The 19257-nt window shown below is 36.9% G+C and overlaps 1 protein-coding gene across 1 annotated transcript in view; it reads right to left on the bottom strand.

The window, feature by feature from the left end:
• The window catches only part of TMEM123 (transmembrane protein 123), a 72619-nt gene that overhangs the window by 48338 nt on the left and 5024 nt on the right, over positions 1 to 19257 (bottom strand). The gene's annotated exons all lie outside the window — the stretch shown is intronic.

Below are 19257 nucleotides of genomic sequence, written 5' to 3'. Positions count from 1 at the left end.
TGTCAGCAGAAACTCTACAAGCCAGAAAGGAGTGGCATGATATACTTAAAGTGATGAAAGGGAAGAACATACAACCAAGATTACTCTACCCAGTAAGGATCTCATTCAGATTTGATGGAGAAATCAAAAGCTTTACAGACAAGCAAAAGCTAAGAGAATTCAGCACCACCAAACCAGCTCTACAACAAATACTAAAGGAACTTCTCTAAGTGGGAAACACAAGAGAAGAAAAGGACCTACAAAAACAAACACAAAACAATTAAGAAAATGGCCATAGGAACATACATATAATAACCTTAAACGTGAAAGGATTAAATGTTCCAACCAAAAGACGTAGGCTCACTGAATGGATACAAAAACAGGACCTGTATATATGCTGTCTAAAAGAGACCCACTTCAGACCTAGGGACACATACAGACTAAAAGTGAGGGGATGGAAAAAGGTATTCCATGCAAATGGAAATTAAAAGAAAGCTGGAGTAGCAATGCTTATATCGGATAAAATAGACTTTAAAATAAAGAAGGTTACAAGAGACAAGAACATTACATAATGATCAAGGGATCAATCCAAGAAGAAGATATAACAATTATAAATATATATGCACCCAACACAGGAGCACCTCAATATACAGGGAAACTGCTAACAGCTACAGAAGAGGAAAACGACAGTAACACAATAATAGTGGGGGACTTTAACAACTCACTTACACCAATGGACAGGTCATCCAAACAGAAAGTTAATAAGGAAACAGAAGCTTTAAATGACACAATAGACCAGACAGATTTAATTGATATTTATAGGACATTCCATCCAAAAAAGATTACACTTTCTTCCCAAGTGCACATGGAACATTCTCCAGGATAGATCACATCTTGGGTCACAAATCAGAACTCAGTAAATTTAAGAAAATTGAAATCATATCAAGCATCTTTTCCAACCACAACACTGAGATTAGAAATCAATTACAGGGAAAAAAATGTAAAAAACACAAACACATGGAAGCTAAACAATATGCTACTAAATAACCAAGAGATCACTGAAGAAGTCAAAGAGGAAATTAAAAAATACGTAGAGGCAAATGACAACGAAAACACGATGATCCAAAACCTATGGGATGCAGCAAAAGCAGTTCTAAGAGGGAAGTTTACAGCAATACAAGCCTATCTCAAGAAACAAGAAAAATTTCAAATAAACAATCTAACCTCACACCTAAAGGAACTAGAGAAATAAGAACAAACAAAACCCAAAGTTAGTGGAAGGAAAGAAATCTAAAGATCAGCGCAGAAATAGATGAAATAGAAACAAAGAAAACAATAGCAAAGATCAATAAAACTAAAAGCTGGTTCTTTGAGAAGATAAACAAAATTGATAAACCATTAGCCAGACTCATCAAGAAAAAGAGGGAGAGTACTCAAAGCAATAAAATTAGAAATGAAAAAGAAGTTACAGGAGACATTGCAGAAATACAAAGCATCCTAAAAGACTACTACAAGCAACTCTATGCCAATAAAATGGACAACCTGGAAGAAATGGACAAATTCTTAGAAAGGTTATAACCTTCCAAGATTGAACCAGGAAGAAACACAAAATATGAACAGACCAATCACAAGTAATCAAATTGAAACTGTGATTAAAAATCTTCCAACAAACAAAAGTCCAGGACCAGATGGCTTCACAGATGAATTCTATCAAATATTTAGAGAAGAGCTAACACCCATTCTTCTCAAAGTCTTCCAAAAAATTGCAGAGGAAGGAACACTCCCAAACTTATTCTATGAGGCCACTATTACCCTGATACCAAAACCAGACAAAGATCCTACAAAAAAAAGAAAATTACAGACCAATATCACTGATGAATATAGATGCAAAAATCCTCAACAAAATACTAGCAATTAGAAACCAACAACACATTAAAAGGATCATACACCATGATCAAGTGGGATTTATCCCGGGGATGCAAGAATTCTTCAATATATGCAAATCAATCATTGTGATACATCATATTAACAAACTGAAAAATAAAAACCATATAGTCATCTCAGTAGATACAGAAAAAGCTTTCGACAAAATTCAACACCCACTTATGATAAAACCTCTCCAGAAAGTTGGCATAGAGGGATCCTACCTCAACATAATAAAGGCCATATACGACTAACCAGCAAACATCATTCTCAATGGTGAAAAACTGAAAGCATTTCCTCTAAGATCAGGAACAAGACAAGGATGTCCACTCTCACCATTATTCAACATAGTTTTGGAAGTCCTAGCCATGGCAATCAGAGAAGAAAAAGAAATAAAAGGAATACAAATTGGAAAAGAAGAAGTGAAACTGTCACTGTTTGCAGATGACATGATACTATACATAGAGAATCCTAAAGATGCCACCAGAAAACTACTAGAGCTAATCAATGAATATGGTAAAGTTGCAGGATACAAAATTAATGCCAAAAAGTCTCTTGCATTCCTATACACTAATGATGAAAAATCTGAAAGAGCAATTAAGGAAACACTCCCATTTACCACTGCAATGAAAAGCATAAAATACCTAGGAATAAACCTACCTAGGGAGACAAAAGACCTGTATGCAGAACACTATAAGACACTGATGAAAGAAATTAAAGATGAAGCTTCCCTGGTGGTGCAGTGGTTAGGCATCCGCCTGATGATGCAGGGGACATGGGTTTGTGCCCCGGTCCGGGAAGATCCCACATGCCGCGTAGCGGCTGGGCCCGTGAGCCATGGCCGCTGAATCTGCACGTCCGGAGCCTGTGCTCCACAATGGGAGAGGCCACAACAGTGAGAGGCCCGCATACCGCAAAATAAAGAGAAATTAAAGATGATACCAACAGATGGAGAGATATACCATGTTCTTGGATTGGAAGAATAATATTTTGAAAATGACTATACTACCCAAAACAATCTACAGATTCAGTGCAATCCATATCAAATTACCAATGGCATTTTTTACAGAACTAGAACAAAAAATCTTAAAATTTGTATGGAGACACAAAACACCCCGAATAGCCAAAGCAGTCTTGAGGGAAAAAAACGGAGCTGGAGGAATCAGACTCCCTGACTTCACACTGTACCAAAAAGCTACAGTAATCAAGACAATAGGGTACTGGCACAAAAACAGAAATACAGCTCAATGGAACAGGACAGAAAGCCCAGAGATAAACTCACGCACCTATGGTCAACTAATCTATGACAAAGGAGGCAAGGATATACAATGGAGAAAAGACAGTCTCTTCAATAAGTGCTGCTGGAAAACTGGACAGCTAAATGTAAAAGAATGAAATTAGAACACTCCCTAACACCATACACAAAAATAAACTCAAAATGGATTAGAGACCTAAATGTAAGGCCAGACACTATAAAACTCTTAGAGGAAAACATAGGAAGAACACTCTTTGACATAAATCACAGCAAGATCTTTTTCGACCCACCTCCCAGAGTAATGGAAATAAAAACAAAAATAAACAAATGGGACGTAATGAAACTTAAAATCTTTTGCACAGCAAAGGAAACCATAAACAGGACAAAAAGACAACCCTCAGAATGGGAGAAAATATTTGCAAATGAATCAACGGACAAAGGATTAATCTCCCAAATATATAAACAGCTCATGTACCTCAATATTAAAAAAACAATCAATGAAAAAATGGGCAGAAGACCTAAATAGACATGTCTCCAAAGAAGACATACAGATGGCCAAGAAGCACCTGAAAAGCTGCTGAACATCACTAATTATTAGAGAAATGCAAGTCACAACTACAATGAGATATCACCTCACACCAGTTAGAATGGGTATCATCAGAAAATCTACAAACAACAAACACTGGAGAGGGTGTGGAGAAAAGGGAACCCTCTTGCACTGTTGGTGGGAATGTAAATTGATACAGCCACTATGGAGAACAGTATGGAGGTTCCTTAAAAAACTAAAAATAGAATTACCATATGACCCAGCAATCCCTCTACTGGGAATATATCTAGAGAAAACCATAATTCAAAAAGACACATGCACCCCTATGTTCATTGCAGCACTATTTACAATAGCCAGGAGATGGAAGCAACCTAAATGTCCATCAACAGACGAAAGGATAAAGAAGATGTGGTACATATACACAATGGAGTATTACTCAGCCATAAAAAGGAACAAAATTGGGTCATTTGTGGAGACGTGGATGCATCTAGAGAGTGTGATACTGAGTGAGCTAAGTCAGAAAGAGAAAAACAAATATCGTATATTAATGCATATATGTGGAACCTAGAAAAATGCTATAGATGAACTGGTGTGCAGGGCAGAAATAGAGACACAAATGTAGACAACAAACGTATGGACGCCAAGGGGGGAAAGTCCCTAGCGGGGGGTGGTGGTGTGATGATTTGGGAGATTGGGACTGACATATATACACTAATATGTATAAAATGGATAACTGATAAGAAAAAAAAAAAAGACAAAAAACAAATAACCTAATTTAAACATGGGCAAAATACTTAAATATTTTGGAGTGGGAGGTTGGGGTTAGCAGATGTAAGCTTTTTATATACAGAACAGATAAACAACAAGGTCCTACTCTATAGCACAGAGAACTGTATTCATTATTCTACGATAAACCATAATGGAAAAGAATATTAAAAAATAATATATATATGTATAACTGAATCACTTTGCTGTACAGTAAACTAATAAACAGTAGTTAACACATTGTAAATCAACTATACTTCAATTTAAAAATACGTAAATAGCTATTTCTCAAAGCAAGATATGCAAATAACCAATAAATACATGAAAGATGCTCAACATCATTAGTCAACAAAGAAGTGCAAATCAATGAGATACTATTTCATACCCACTAGGATGGCTAGAATCAAAAGTTTAAAAGTGCTAGAAAGGGTGTGGAGAAATCAGAATCAGGATACACTGCTAGTGGGAATGTAAAATGGTACAGCCATTTTGGAAAACAACCTGGCAGTTCATTGGGCATGGTGTTACCACATGACCCAGCAATTCTGCTTCTAAGAACATATATCCACACAAAAATGTGTACACAACTGTTTACAGCAGCATTATTCATAGTAGTTCAAAGGTGGAAACAACCTAAATGTCCATCAATGGATGAATGTATAAACATCATATGGTATATCCATACAGTGGAATATTATTCAGCCATAAAAGGGCTACAACTTGGATGTATCTCGAACACATTATGTTAAGTGAAAGAAGCCAATCACAAAAGACCACATACTACAATGATTCCATTCATATGAAAGTCCAGAATAAGGAAATCTATAGAGGAAGTAGATTAGTGATTGCTTGGGGCTGGGGGTCGGGGTGAGATGGGGGATAAGGGGATGATGGCTAGAGGGCACAGAATTTCTTTTCTGAGATGATGAAAATATTCTCAAATTAACTGTGGTGATGGCTGCACTTATCTGAATATACTAAAAACCACTGAATTATACACCTGCAATGGCTGAATTATATCTCAGTAAAGCTGTTTTTAAAAAAAGAACCAAAAAACCCCCCAAAACCAATATGAAAATATTCTAAACTTAAAGGACTGTAACTCCAAACGATAAGACTTTTTATTAATCACGTATCAGACTGGCAAATATTAAAATGTTTGCTATTACCCAGTGCTGTCGAGGCGTGGAAAGCAGGCACCTTTTACTGCCAGTGGGAGTAAACTAGTGTAATTTTCTTGGAAGAAAATTTAGCAATATATCACCAATTAAAATACATGCATGATTTGACTCAGCAATCCCACCACTAGAAAAGAACACCACAGGTGCCCTAGCAGAGGTATACCAGCATGGAATAGGAAGGATGCTCACTGCAGCACTGCTTAAGTTAGCAGAGACTGCAAACAACCTAAATATCCATCAGTGGGGGCCTGGGTGAATGACTTATGCTGCATCTGTACCGTGGAGTCCACACAGCCATTAGGAAGGATGAGGATAAGTGGGACCAGCTGAGTAGAGAACAGTGTGCTGCTTAGCAGTATCCATTCACGTTCGTAAAAAACACATATGCTAGATTTGCATTATGCTTAACTTGTTTTTTGGAATGATACATGTAAAACTGGTAACCATTTCTCGCTTTAGATATGAATGGTTGGTCCCTCAAGTGAGATACGAAATACAAGGGCAGATCTTTGGGTGGATAATGAATCTGGCTTTTGACTGTTGAAGTACATTTGGGAAAAGGACTGAGTGGGACTCCACAGAGAAAAGAAGATTGGTATTATGTATTTCATATTTTCAAGTACTGTTTGAACTTTTAAATTATGTACACGCATTACTCCTATTGTATAATAAGTTGTAAACAAAATTAAAATATGAAGGAAAAAAAGAAGATACTGCAAGCAAAAAGATGAATGTCTGATACCAACTACCGCTTAACTCTATAATCAGTATATCAAAGTCTCTTCCTTGGAACATTATGCATCTGGGGAAGTTATTCTTGAGAAATCTCTATGTATTACTGCACATAATTGGGTAGGTAAGTCACTAATCTTAGTCTGAAAGAAGTCACGAGAGTCCAGAGCAAGCCTACCAGATTTCCATGAAAAAGAAAGATAAAAAAAGAAGTGCTGTGTATTCAATCCCAGTTGAGTCCATTTTCCTGTTCAAACTAGAATTCACATTCAACAGAGACCCATGGGGCACTCAATGTGTGGCAGCCCCTTCATGGGCATACTGAAAGACAACAGGAACCGAGGGTCTGATGGATGACTTTTCTGCCCTAAGCCTACTTTTGCAGGGAGAGAGGACCTATGTTTATCTTCTACACCATCTTTTGTTTTTCTGGCTTTTCAAAAGGAACAAAAGCATAAAAAATTGCTCAAACTTTTCTCAGTGCATGTGCATCAGCACTGTTTCTCTCTCCTAACCCCCGTTCATCATGACCTTCCCCCCTCCCGCTGACCCCACGAACTGAAGCTAACATTCACAATTTCCTGGGTTTTCCCAGAACTCATACAGCAGGCTGGTTACTCAGCCCCATTATCTCTAACCCTTAAAATGATTTAAACGTTAGATATTCCCTTAGATGTTCACATCACAATAAGGTGCAAGCAACAGTTCTTCATCTGAATTGGAAGCATTTCATTTGGCTCCTAATTGTAACTTCAGGATAGAGGCACGCTTCAGGAAAGAAAACACCAGAACAATTCCAATTTATTATTACACCTGCTGTCTTGAGTGCACAGTATGAAGGTGCATAGTGGTTTAGAATCACTGTAGCATTTTAATGCTTGAAGAAATAACACCCACCTCCCAGCAAAAAAAAAAAAAGACCCAGAAAAATTAATGAAGTCGGCAGAATCCACATCCCTCGGCCTCCTATTCTGGAGCCTGCTTTGCTTTTGACGTTTCAAAATACAACTCTTACATCTTAAATACTGTATTTCCACTTCAGAATTTCCTATATGTGATAACATAACTGCAGTGTACACCCACAGCTGCATGCCACATGACCTGCAGGCAGCCACATGACCTGCCTGTGCTCCTTGGACACAAGAGGCTCACTCCTGTTTCACACCTGCACCATTTATTCCTTCTGCCTGCAGTGCTCTCTCCCTGGTATATGCAGGGCTGGCTCCTCCCTGTTAGTCAGGGCTCAGCTCAGATGACTCCATCTCAGAGAGGTCCTCCCTGACCATCCAGTCTGAAGCAGCCCTTCCTCAGTCATTCTCTACCACATCACCCTGTTTATGTATTTACATATTTATATCACCTTGTTTATTTCTAAAAATCACGATCTGAAATCCTCTTCTTTAGTTGTTTATCTCCTTATAGTCTGTATCTCCCCTCCTGATTATAAACTTTTTGAGAGCAGGGACTAATCTGTCTTATTTATCACTGTATGCCTTGTGCCTAAAACAGTGAATAGTAAAGTGGGCATTCAAAACAAACATCTGTTCACTATATAACTGAACATAATATTGCATGATTTCCCACTCTACATTCCTTGAGACAAAACCCGATGCTGTTAAAAATTACCGCAATTTTCAAATGCAATCTCAAAAACATGAGTTGAACACACTAAACAGTCTTTGAGGAGTAGAAGCAGTTCCTTAAGTACGAATTAATCCTTCAGAGTGGTCAGGGAAATTCTTTCCTACATCAACTCTCTAGTTAGACACAAGTATCAATATCTATACCTACACGTCTGTCTGTCTGTCTGTCTATCTAACACCATTTGCATCTGAAGCAACCTGTCAGGCCAACTGGCTCCTGTCTTATAGCAGCTTACAACCTAACAGGAAGTTTCCATCTAATGTTTCTTTCACACATAAAACATTTTACCCAAAGTGAATAAAAGAAGGTAGTAAGGAATATGGGATTATATACCTGAAGTAAAATTCTTTCCACTTCAGTAAGACTTTTAGTGTTTCCATTGGGGGTAAAAACTGGAATAATTACTTGAGTAAGCTGTTCCCAAATTTCCGCTGCCCTCTTCTGCAGAAATCTAACCTCCAAATCAGGTCCATCTGTTCAAAATTGCTATGGTCCTGCCAGGTCTGTGGATAAAGCCAACCCTACTAGAGTGGCCCAAGTGACTGTACCAAGGATGGGTTACCAAGCCAAAGGCAATTGTGTATGGATAGAACGTTAAGGAAGATCAACTGCTTTGAATCTGGTTTTGTAAAATTATGCCCAAGAAAAGCGCTTCAGACTGGACAGTGATACCCTTAACCTCTGAGATTCCCTTTTTGGGGAAAGCACTGATGCTAACTGATTGAGGAGAAGGCTGTATCCTGAATGATACTGAGCTGTTGTTCTGAGATCTACTGTCCATTCTACACCATGTTACATCTCCTTGTATCCTTGCCCAAACCCCTTTTATGAAAAATAATCTGGACATGTGCCTTCCTTGCACCATGAAGAATAAACCCATCCATCCACAGACCCTAAATTATAAGCCCCTGACTGTACATGAAATGGGGGAAATTATTTTCTCTATAAGCTTATAAATCATCAAACAAGTCCCTGCACAAAAGAATGTCAAAAGTATGTCTGTCTTCAAATAATGATTAGAGCATATTAAAAAAACAGAACTGTTACATATAATTCGGTGGTACAGTTAGAAAGTAACCTTAATTCCTGTTTCTTTGACCTCCAGTATCTACCTTACTCTATAAACAAACAAAAAAAAATCCAGCTACGATAATGGATAAGATTGGGGCATGGACCAGTCTTGTCTGAAAAACATATATAATGGTTCTTTGATAAGGTAAATCAGCAACTACAAAATATGTACTTGGTTCCACAGTTCAGTTCAACCAACATGTGTGCATACCTACTATATGTACCAGGCATAGTGTTAGGTGCCAGGATGAATAAATCATAGATACCACTCATAGAACTTAGACAGAGACCAAAAAAACAAACAAAATAGAGAAAAATTGGATTTGTTGAATCCAATGTGGTGAGTCCTACAAAAGTGATAGGCACCGATGCTGTAGTATTGCTGGCTGTCCCCACTTTTCCCAACAGCACATTCCTGGAATACACATCATACAGGATTCCCCAAAGACGTTGTTCTCCTTTTGGGATTGGTGCCAAATAAACTGTGCTAAATTGCATCCAATAAATTGGCAAATGGTACGTCCAAAAGACAACATTTCAACGATTAGAAGTGTGTTACTACAAAAGAGAAAATAGAGGATATAAGAGGAATAAAACAGTTATGGAAAATGTTACACAATGAACAAAACATTTTAATAATATTTGTATTATCTGGTTTCTTCAGAAAAATATTTTGAGGCAATGCTTTTTTTCCCCTCAGAATAAATTTCCCTGTGCTAGAAGGGGTATTTGAAATCATCTCACTGACTCTGAAGCTGTTCTCAAAGTACTGAATTGATCTTTAATGATCATTCAGCAAGAAAAATAACTTAGTATGATCAGATTGTCATAATTAATCTAAATATAATTGTTAAAAGCAAGTAAATAGGTGTACACAGAATACAAAGTTTTTGGGTAAACTTTTAAAATAGTTTCCCCAAATCTTTTGGTAATCTGGAACCTTAAAGTTTTGCTAAGTTCAGTTAAATAATGAGTTAAGTTAAATTCATTGAATACCTGAATCATTTCCAAATAAGATACAACACTGAAACACTAAATACTGAACCCAGGTTTATCCACTTTGGGCTTTCTTTTATAGAGTCACTAAAGATATTAAGTTCTCTTACTAAACATGTTTTGTGCCATGCTAAAAAACTGTACTATGAGAAAGCATATGTTTCTAGAAATTATGAAATATCTTCATAAACTGACCAATCTAAAGAATGCTGGCCTAACAGTTCACAGTTCTTTTTTTACTTTCACTAGAAACTAAGGTTACTTAGTGTTAAGAATTTTAATGCTTCAACATAATTAAAGCTACTAGAAATAATAAGGGAAACATCTCCATATGCAAGAAAACTAGGATGTGCGTTTTGGTAAAAGAAGGTATGAGAGATGTGTTTTTGTTGAGAGAAAAGAAAGTAATTTGTCCTAAAGTGAGGCTTGTTATTTCAGAAAGGGAAAGAGGAAAAAACACAGAACAAAATCTGAAGGGATATTAAGAAAGTTGTAGGAGGTTTGTGGAAAGAGAATCTTGGGAAAGAAGTATTATGTGTGATCAAGCTGGATAAGATTGAACAACTTTGTTCTAAGGGTTTCAAAAAATAACCTTTAATATCAATAGTGTACTTATGTAAAACTGGAACTTAATTTTCTTTCATCTACTAAAAGAACAAAGTTTGCTTGGACTATTGATCTGCTCCTGATAAGATTCTGTGAAAGGTTTATTCTTATCTTTTAAGTAACCTGCCTAGAAAGCAAAGATTTTGTGTTTTATCAAAATTATTTCCTGTGCTTCATGTTATCTTAATCAGGTCTTTGATTACTTGGGAAAACAGAGTCTTCTCAATTTTAAAAGAACTAAGTTTTGCTCAGAACTATGTAAACTTTTTAGATAATAAAGTATTGCTTTATAATAATCTGTGATTTCATTTAGTCAAGTGTACAAAACCTTTTGATAATTTTGACAAACTTCCCAAAAATCAAGTTCTAAATAATGTCTTTTTGATCTGAAAGTAACCCTGGGCATTTCCAGAGCTCCTACAACATCTCAAAAGATTTGTTCTCTCTCTTTACAAAGAGATATTAAACTAATTAGGCTTATTTGGTATGTTAAATTACATGGGAAGCATTGTCAAATAAACGATAATAAACCTTTTTAAGTTATATTGCATGGGTGAATGTTATTAACATAAATGTTCTAGAAATTGTATAAAATTCTGATACGTCCTGGTATGATGTTATCAGTCATAATTCTAGTTAGCATCCTAAAATGTGTGTCACAAAAATAACCATACTTTAGTAGAGCAATCTTTTCATAGTGCACTCCTGGGAGATGAAGGCCTCAAAGAACACACACTGCAGCCTGGAGGTTTCATCTATTGGAAAAGACATCTCTAGAAAGACTCCTTTCAACCCCACTAGAAAGGCCTCTATCAGGTACTGTTAACCAACCCTTGTGTTGCCAAACTTCAAAAAAATAGACTCTTGGATTTAACACATCACATCTCAAGAAAGCATCAAACACTAACTGGACCAGTACACCAACTGGTGACCTGAAAATAAAGATTTACAGGAATTGAAGCAGATGACACCTGAAGGAGACAGCTCTTCCAAGATGACTGAACCAGGCCTGTACAGGTATACACCTTTTTCTCCCCTTCTTTCTTGAAAAGACAATTCTCTTATCTGCATTTCCCAATGTATTGCAAAAGGGGAAACCTCTCTGACTGCTGGATCTGTCACTAGATACTCCAACCTGTTCATGATGTTGGAGATCCATCGTTTTTACCTGTAACTGATTTCTCATTAGTCCCAAATGCCACTGTCAATTATACCTACAAGCCTACAGGTGTTACCTATTTGGTTAGGCTGTTACATGCAGGTGTTCCCATGCCTTGTTTCAATCTTTCTCCAACCATAACAATACTAGTTCAATAAAAAACCTCCACCAACTGTATGACCTTAACTCTCCCACACTCTTTTCCTTATTAAAATACCATCTGTTTTCCTACACCCAAGGGAAATACAAGCAGGCAAACTTCTCTTTGCAAGGCTTTTAGAATAGACCCCTTTAGGCTAGGACAGTACCTTACAGAATGTCATCCCAATTCCTCTGACCCTTGGCTTGAAAAGGTCAATCAGGAAATTCTAGCTAATGAAGAACCAGACCTTAGATGGAGTTCTCTGCTCCACCTGGTTTTATCTTTTTCTGCAGTGGATGACATTTCTCATGGGTATATGAATGTTTAGATAGATGGTGAACTGGAGGCCAATGCTTATTGGGACATTTAACTGTCAACATTTGTAACAAATCAGAAGCCTCCCATTTGTTCTCCCCATTAAACCTCCATGGCTGCCTTAAACAGGAACTTCCAGGAAGCACACATGACTCTGGGTTTGCCTCCACAGGGAGAGCCCTTCTCCCATGGGTTGGGGTAAGAACCAGGGAATGCATACTCAAAAATCTTTCCCTAACATCAGAAGAGCTAGCCAACTCCACAGCCGAGGCAGTAGCTGCCTAACAATAATTACATGACTTGTTGGCTAAGGTAGTTTTGGACAATAATATAGCCTTTGTTTATCTACTTGCTGAGCAAGGAGGCATTTGTATAATAGCAAATACCCCCTGTTACATATGGATTAATGTCTCTGGGAAGACAGAAATTCAACTGTACAAGACCAGGGAGCAAGTGTACTGGTTACAAGGAATTTCACCTGACTCTCTCCATGGTCCTTTGATTTGTTCAGCTGGCTACCTTGGGGTCTAGGGTTATGGTTTAGAATCATCAAATAACTTGGATTTGTCCTGTTACTTTTGTTTTACATAATTATTTTTCAACTTTGTACTGGTTGCCTGTCAAATCTCTGCAGAGGCTTTGCATCAAATAGAGAAAATGCTAACTCAGTACTCTGAGATGATCTCCAAATGCTATGACCTTGATAAGATATAAACTTTAGATGAGAAGTGTCTGAGAGTTCTCCCTCCTACCTTTCCCTGTTACTCAAATGTAGCTTCAACAGTTTCCAATTTGTGCATTTTCCCTCCAACGTGGGATATGACAACCAGGAAAGGACCTTCCTCAAACCAAGGAACAGAATCACCAAAACCTGACTCTTGATCAGTGACGCTTCTGAGGAAAGATACTAATCAACAGGGGGAAATGTGAAAATAAAGGAACTCTTACTTAAAAATGGAGTTGAGAATCCCTGAAGGGAGAGCTCTCATACACTACCTCTCACTGCCAGTTGCAGACCCAGCAGGAAGAAGCTTACTTTACATGCCGCAGAAGAAGGAAGAAAGACTTTCTCCTTGCCCAGCAACAGCCCAGCCCATGAGAAACTACCACATTCAGCCAATGAGAAGCTGCTATTACCCTGCACTCCTGCTCTGCTCCAGCGAACTTGTTTGAAGCAGGCCCCCCCTAACTTCCTCCCTTCCTCTATAAAAGCACGCTTCTCTCCTTTGTTCTCCAGACTTGCCTATGATTCACCATATTTTGCTTGTGCTGAATTACAATTAGTCTGCTGTTCCCAAATGAACTCATTTTGCTGGTAAAATAACTGGCTATTTAGTTTTTAAGGTTGACACACCATACACAAAAATAAAATCAAAATGGTAAAGACTTGAACAAAAGACCTGAAACCATAAAACTACCAGAACAAAACATAGGTGGTAAGCTCCTTGACAGTGATGTTGGCATGGTAATGACTTTTTTTTTTTTTTTTTTTTTTTTTGTGGTACGCAGGCCTCTCACTGTTGTGGCCTCTCCCATTGTGGAGCACAGGCTCCAGACATGCAGGCTCAGCAGCCATGGCTCACGGGCCTAGCCGCTCCGCGGCATGTGGGATCCTCCCAGACCAGGGCACGAACCCATGTCCCCTGCATCGGCAGGTGGACTCTCAACCACTGCGCCACCAGGGAAGCCCGGTAATGACTTTTTTTGAATCTGACACCAAAAGCAACAAAAGCAAAAATAAAGAAATGGGACTGCATCAAACTAAAAAGCTTCTGCATAGCAAAGGAAACCATCAGCAAAATGAAAAGGCAACCTATTGAATGGGAGGAAATATTTGCAAATGATATATCCAATAAGGGGTTAATGTCCAAAATACATAAAGAGCTCATACAACTCAACATCAAAAAACAATCAAATTAAAAATTGGCAGAAGATCTAAATAAACATTTTCTCAAGGAAGACATAAAGATGGCCTACAGGTACATGGAAAGATACTCTACTTCATTAATCATCAGGGAAATGCAAGTCAAAACCATAATGAGATATTGCATCATACCTGTTAGAATGGCTATTATCAAAAATATGAGAAATAACTACTGTTGTGAAGGATATGGACAAAAGGGAACCCTTATGCACTGTTGGTGGCAACATAAATTGATGCAACCACTGTGGAAAACAGTATGGAGATTCCTCAAAAAATTAAAAATAGAACTATCGTATGATTCAGTTACCACTTCTCGGTATTTATCTGACGTAAACAGAAACAATAACTCAAATAGATATGCAAACCCCCATGTTCATTTCGCATTACTTACAATAGCCAAGATATGAAACAATCTAAGTGTCTATCGATAGGTGAATGGATAAAGAAATTGTGGTATATACACACAATGGATTATTATTCAGCCATATAAAAGAAGGAAAATCTTGCCATTTGTGACAAATATGGATGGACTGTGAGGGTATTATGCTAAGTGAAATAAGTCAGACAGAGAAAGACAAATACTGTATAATATCGCTTATATGTGGAATTCAAAAAATAAACAAAACAAGCCCATAGATACAGAGAACAAATCAGTGGCTGCCAGAGGCTGAGGATGGGGCCATGAGAGTAAAGAGTGAACTGTGCTTTATTTTTAGTCTGTTTAAATAAATTGAATTTTTAAAAATGAGAAAAAAAGTCCAATAGGAAAAGACACCGAACAACTGAGTAAAGTATTTAAAAACAAAAAACCATTCCCACAACTGCCCAATAATAATCACAAGTACATTTAGGGTAATCTATCTAGTCATTTTTTTCCAATTGAAAATTTTTCTGTAGAATTACTGTAACTAGAATAAAAGTATATTCTGACTATGTACAGCAGAAATAATAAAAAGCAAGCCCAGAGGCAACTGAGAATATGAACTACATGGAGCATTAGGAAACCCACAACAATAAAAATCCATGACAAACACAAGAAGAGGATTTTTACACTTGTCAACATGTATGTACCTAAAATAGGAGCACCCAAATACGTGAAACAAATACTAACAGACATAAAGGGAGAAACAGATGGAAATACAATAATAGTAGGAGATTTTAACACCCTACTCACATCAATGGACAGATCTTCTAGACAGAAAATCAATAAGGCAACAAAGATCCAAAGGATACAATAGAACAGTTAGACTTAATTGATATTTTCAGGACATTACATCCAAAAAACCCAGAATACACATTGTTTTCAAGTTCACATGGAACATTCTCTAGGATTGACCACATACTAGAGCACAAAACAAACGTCAACAAATTAAGAGTACAGAAATTATTTCAAGCATCTTCTCTGACCACAACAACATGAAACTAGAAATCAACCACAAGAAAAGATATATGAAAAAAAAAAAACGATTACATGGAAACTAAACAAAATGCTACTAAGAAACCAATGGGTCAATGTGGAAATCACAAAGGAAATTAAAAAATAGTTTAAGACAAGTGACAATGAAAACACAACCATACAGAATCTATGGGATGCAGCAAAAGCAGTTCTTAAGAGGGAAGTTCATAGCGATACAGGCCTTCCTCAAGAAACAAGAAAAATATCTCAAAAAATAACCTAACCTATCACCTAAAAGAATCAAAAAAAAGAAGAACAAACAAAACCTAAAGTCAGCAGAAGGAAGGAAATAATAAAGCTCAGAGAGGAAGTAAATAAAATTGAGGTAAAAAAAATAGAAAAAAATCAATAAAACCAGGACCTAGAAGAAAAGACAGAACCCAAATAAAATAAGAAATGAAAAAGGATAAATATCAACTGATACCACAGACATGCAAAAAACCATAAGAGAATACTATGAACAATTATATGACAACAAATTTGACAAGCTAGAAGAAACAGACAACTTTCTAGAAGCATACAGCCCACCACAAATGAATCAAAAAGAAATAGATAATTTGAACAAAGCAACCACTAGAAGTGAAATAGAACCTGTAATAAAAAAAAGAACTCCCTACAAACAAAAGTCCAGGACCAGATGGCTTCACAGGCGAATTCTACCAAACATACATAGAAGAAATTTTACTGATCCTTCTCAAACTCTTCCAAAAGACTGTTGAGGCAACACTCCCAAAGACATTCTACAAAGCCAGCATCACGCTGATACTAAAACCAGACAAAGATACCACTAAAAAAGAAAAGTACAGGCCAATATCTTTGACGAACGTAGATGCAAAAGTTCTCAACAAAATACTAGCAAACTGAATCCAACAACACATAAAAAAGATCATATACTGTGACCAAGTGGGATACATCCTAGGTTCACAAGGAAGGTTCAACACACGGAAATCTATCAATGTGATACACCACATCAACAAAAGAAAATACAAAAACCACATGATAATCTCAATAGACACAGAAAAAGCATTTGACAAAATTCAACATTCATTCATGATAAAAACTCTACCAAAATGGGTATAGAGGGAACATATCTCAATATAATAAAAGCCACTTTTGACAAACCCACAACCAATATAATACTTAATGGTGAAAAGCTGAAAGCCCTGCTAAATTCTTGAACAAGACAAGGATGCCCACTCTCACCACTTCTATTCAAAACAGTACTAAAAGTTCTAGCCACAGCAATCAGACAAGAAAAAGAAATAAAAGGTATCCAAATTGGAAGGGAAGAGGTAAAACTGTCACTATATACAGATGACATGGTACTATATATAGAAAACCCTGATGACGCCACACAAAAACTATTGGAACTGATAAATAAATTCAACAAGGTAGCAGGATACAAGATTAACATACAGAAATCACTTGCATTTCTTTACACTAACAATGAAATAGCAGAAAGGGAATGTAAAAAAAATTACTTTTTAAAATCACACCAAAAAACCCCCCAAAAACTTAGGAATAAACCTGACCAAGGAGCTGAAAGACCTATATGCTGAGAACTATAAAACATTAATAAAGGAAATTAAAGATGATTCAAAGAAATGGAAAGATATCCCATGCTCTACTACCCAAAGCAATCTACAGATTTAATGCGATCCCTATCAAATTACCCATGACATTTTTCACAGAACTAGAATAAATAATCTTAAAATTTATACAGAACATAAAAGACCCAGAATTGCCAAAGCAATCCTGAGAAAAAAGAACAAATCAGGAGGTACAACCCTCCCAGACAATACTACAAGGGTACAGTAATCAAATCAGCATGGTATTAGCACAAAAACAGACATAGTGATCAACGGAACAAAATAGAGAGCCCAGAAATAAATCCACACCCTTACAGTCAATTAATCTTCAACAAAGGAGGCAAGAATATAAAATGGGAGAAAGTCTTTTCAGCAAGTGTTGCTGGGAAAGTTGGACAGCTGTATGTAAATCAATGAAGTTAAAACACACCCTCACGCCATGCACAAAAGTAAACTCAAAATGGCTTAAAGACTTAGATATAAGACATGACACCATAAAACTCCTAGAAGAGATCATAGGCAAAACATTTCTGACATAAATCATACCAATGTTTTCTTAGGTTAGTCTCCCAAGGCAATAGAAATAAAAACAAAAATTAAAAAATGGGACCAAATCAAATTTACAAGCTTTTTCACTGCAAAGGAAACCATAAAAAAAAGAAAAAAACAATATATAGAACGGGAGAAAATATTTGCAAAAGATGTGACCGACAATGGCTTAATTTCCAAAATATACAAACAGCTCACAAAACCCAACAACAAAAAAGCAGACGACCCAGTTGAAGACCTAAAGAGGCATTTCTCCAAAGAAGACATACAGATGGACAATAGCACATGAAAAGATGCTCAACATCTCTAATTATTAGAAAAATGCAAATCAAAACTACAATGAGGTACCACCTCACACCAGTCAGAATGGCCATCATTAAACAGTCTACAAATAACAAATTCTGGAGAGGGTGTGGAGAAAAGGGAACCCTCCTACACTGTTGGTAGGAATGTAAGTTGGTGCAGCCACTATGGAAAACTGTATGGAGGTTCCTCAGAAAACTAAAAATAGAATTACCATGTGATCCAGCAATCCCACTCCTGGGCACATATCTGGACAAAAGTATAATTCAAAAAGACACATGCATCCCTATGTTCATAGCAGATGCAAACTATTACATACAGAATGGATAAGCAACAAGGCCCTACTATATAGTACAGGGAACTATATTCAATATTCTGGAATAAACCATAATGGAAAAGAATATAAAAAAGAATGTATATATATGTATAACTGAATCACTCTGCTGTACAGCAGAAATTCACAGAACATTGTAAATCAACTATATTTCACTAAAAAAATTAATTAATAAAAAACTCCATGACATTGCACAACAATGTGAATGTACTTAATGCCACTGGGCTGTACACTTAAAAATGGCTAACATTGTGAATTTTACATTATGTGTATTTTTCTACAATGAAATAAAACAAAAAACAAACAAAAACTCCAAGAAGTAAGGGCTTGGTCCATTTTGTAATGTGTCCTTACATTAGAGGCACTCAATAAATATTTGTTGAATAAAAGTAGAGAAAATGGGTCCAGTGATAGGATTTGTGTACCTTTTTCTAGTTTCTACCTCTGTCAACTCTTAATAACAAGGACAGTAAGAAGATAAACTAAATACTGCTTACAAGAAACATGCCTTGATGGTTCACTATTTATAACATCAGCCTGGTTCCTATCTTTCCATGCTAATGAACTCAGAAAATCAAGAAAGAAATCCATTTGTCCCAAACTAAAAGCACGAGAAAAGTGCTTGAGCATCTTTTTGGGACTTCCCTGGGGGTCCAGTGGTTAAGAATCCGCCTTCCAATGCAGGGAACGCGGGTTCGATCCCTGGCTGGGGAACTAAGATCCCACATGCTGTGGGGCAACCCATGTGCTGCAACTAGACAGGAGCCCGTGAGGTGCAATGAAGACC

This window comes from Monodon monoceros, unplaced genomic scaffold (assembly GCF_005190385.1).
Source record: "Monodon monoceros isolate NGI ecotype Baffin Bay Population unplaced genomic scaffold, NGI_Narwhal_1 Super_Scaffold_7, whole genome shotgun sequence".
NCBI lineage: Eukaryota > Metazoa > Chordata > Mammalia > Artiodactyla > Monodontidae > Monodon > Monodon monoceros.
Note: the sequence above shows the minus strand (reverse complement) of the source record. Positions and strands in the feature narration are given on the sequence as shown.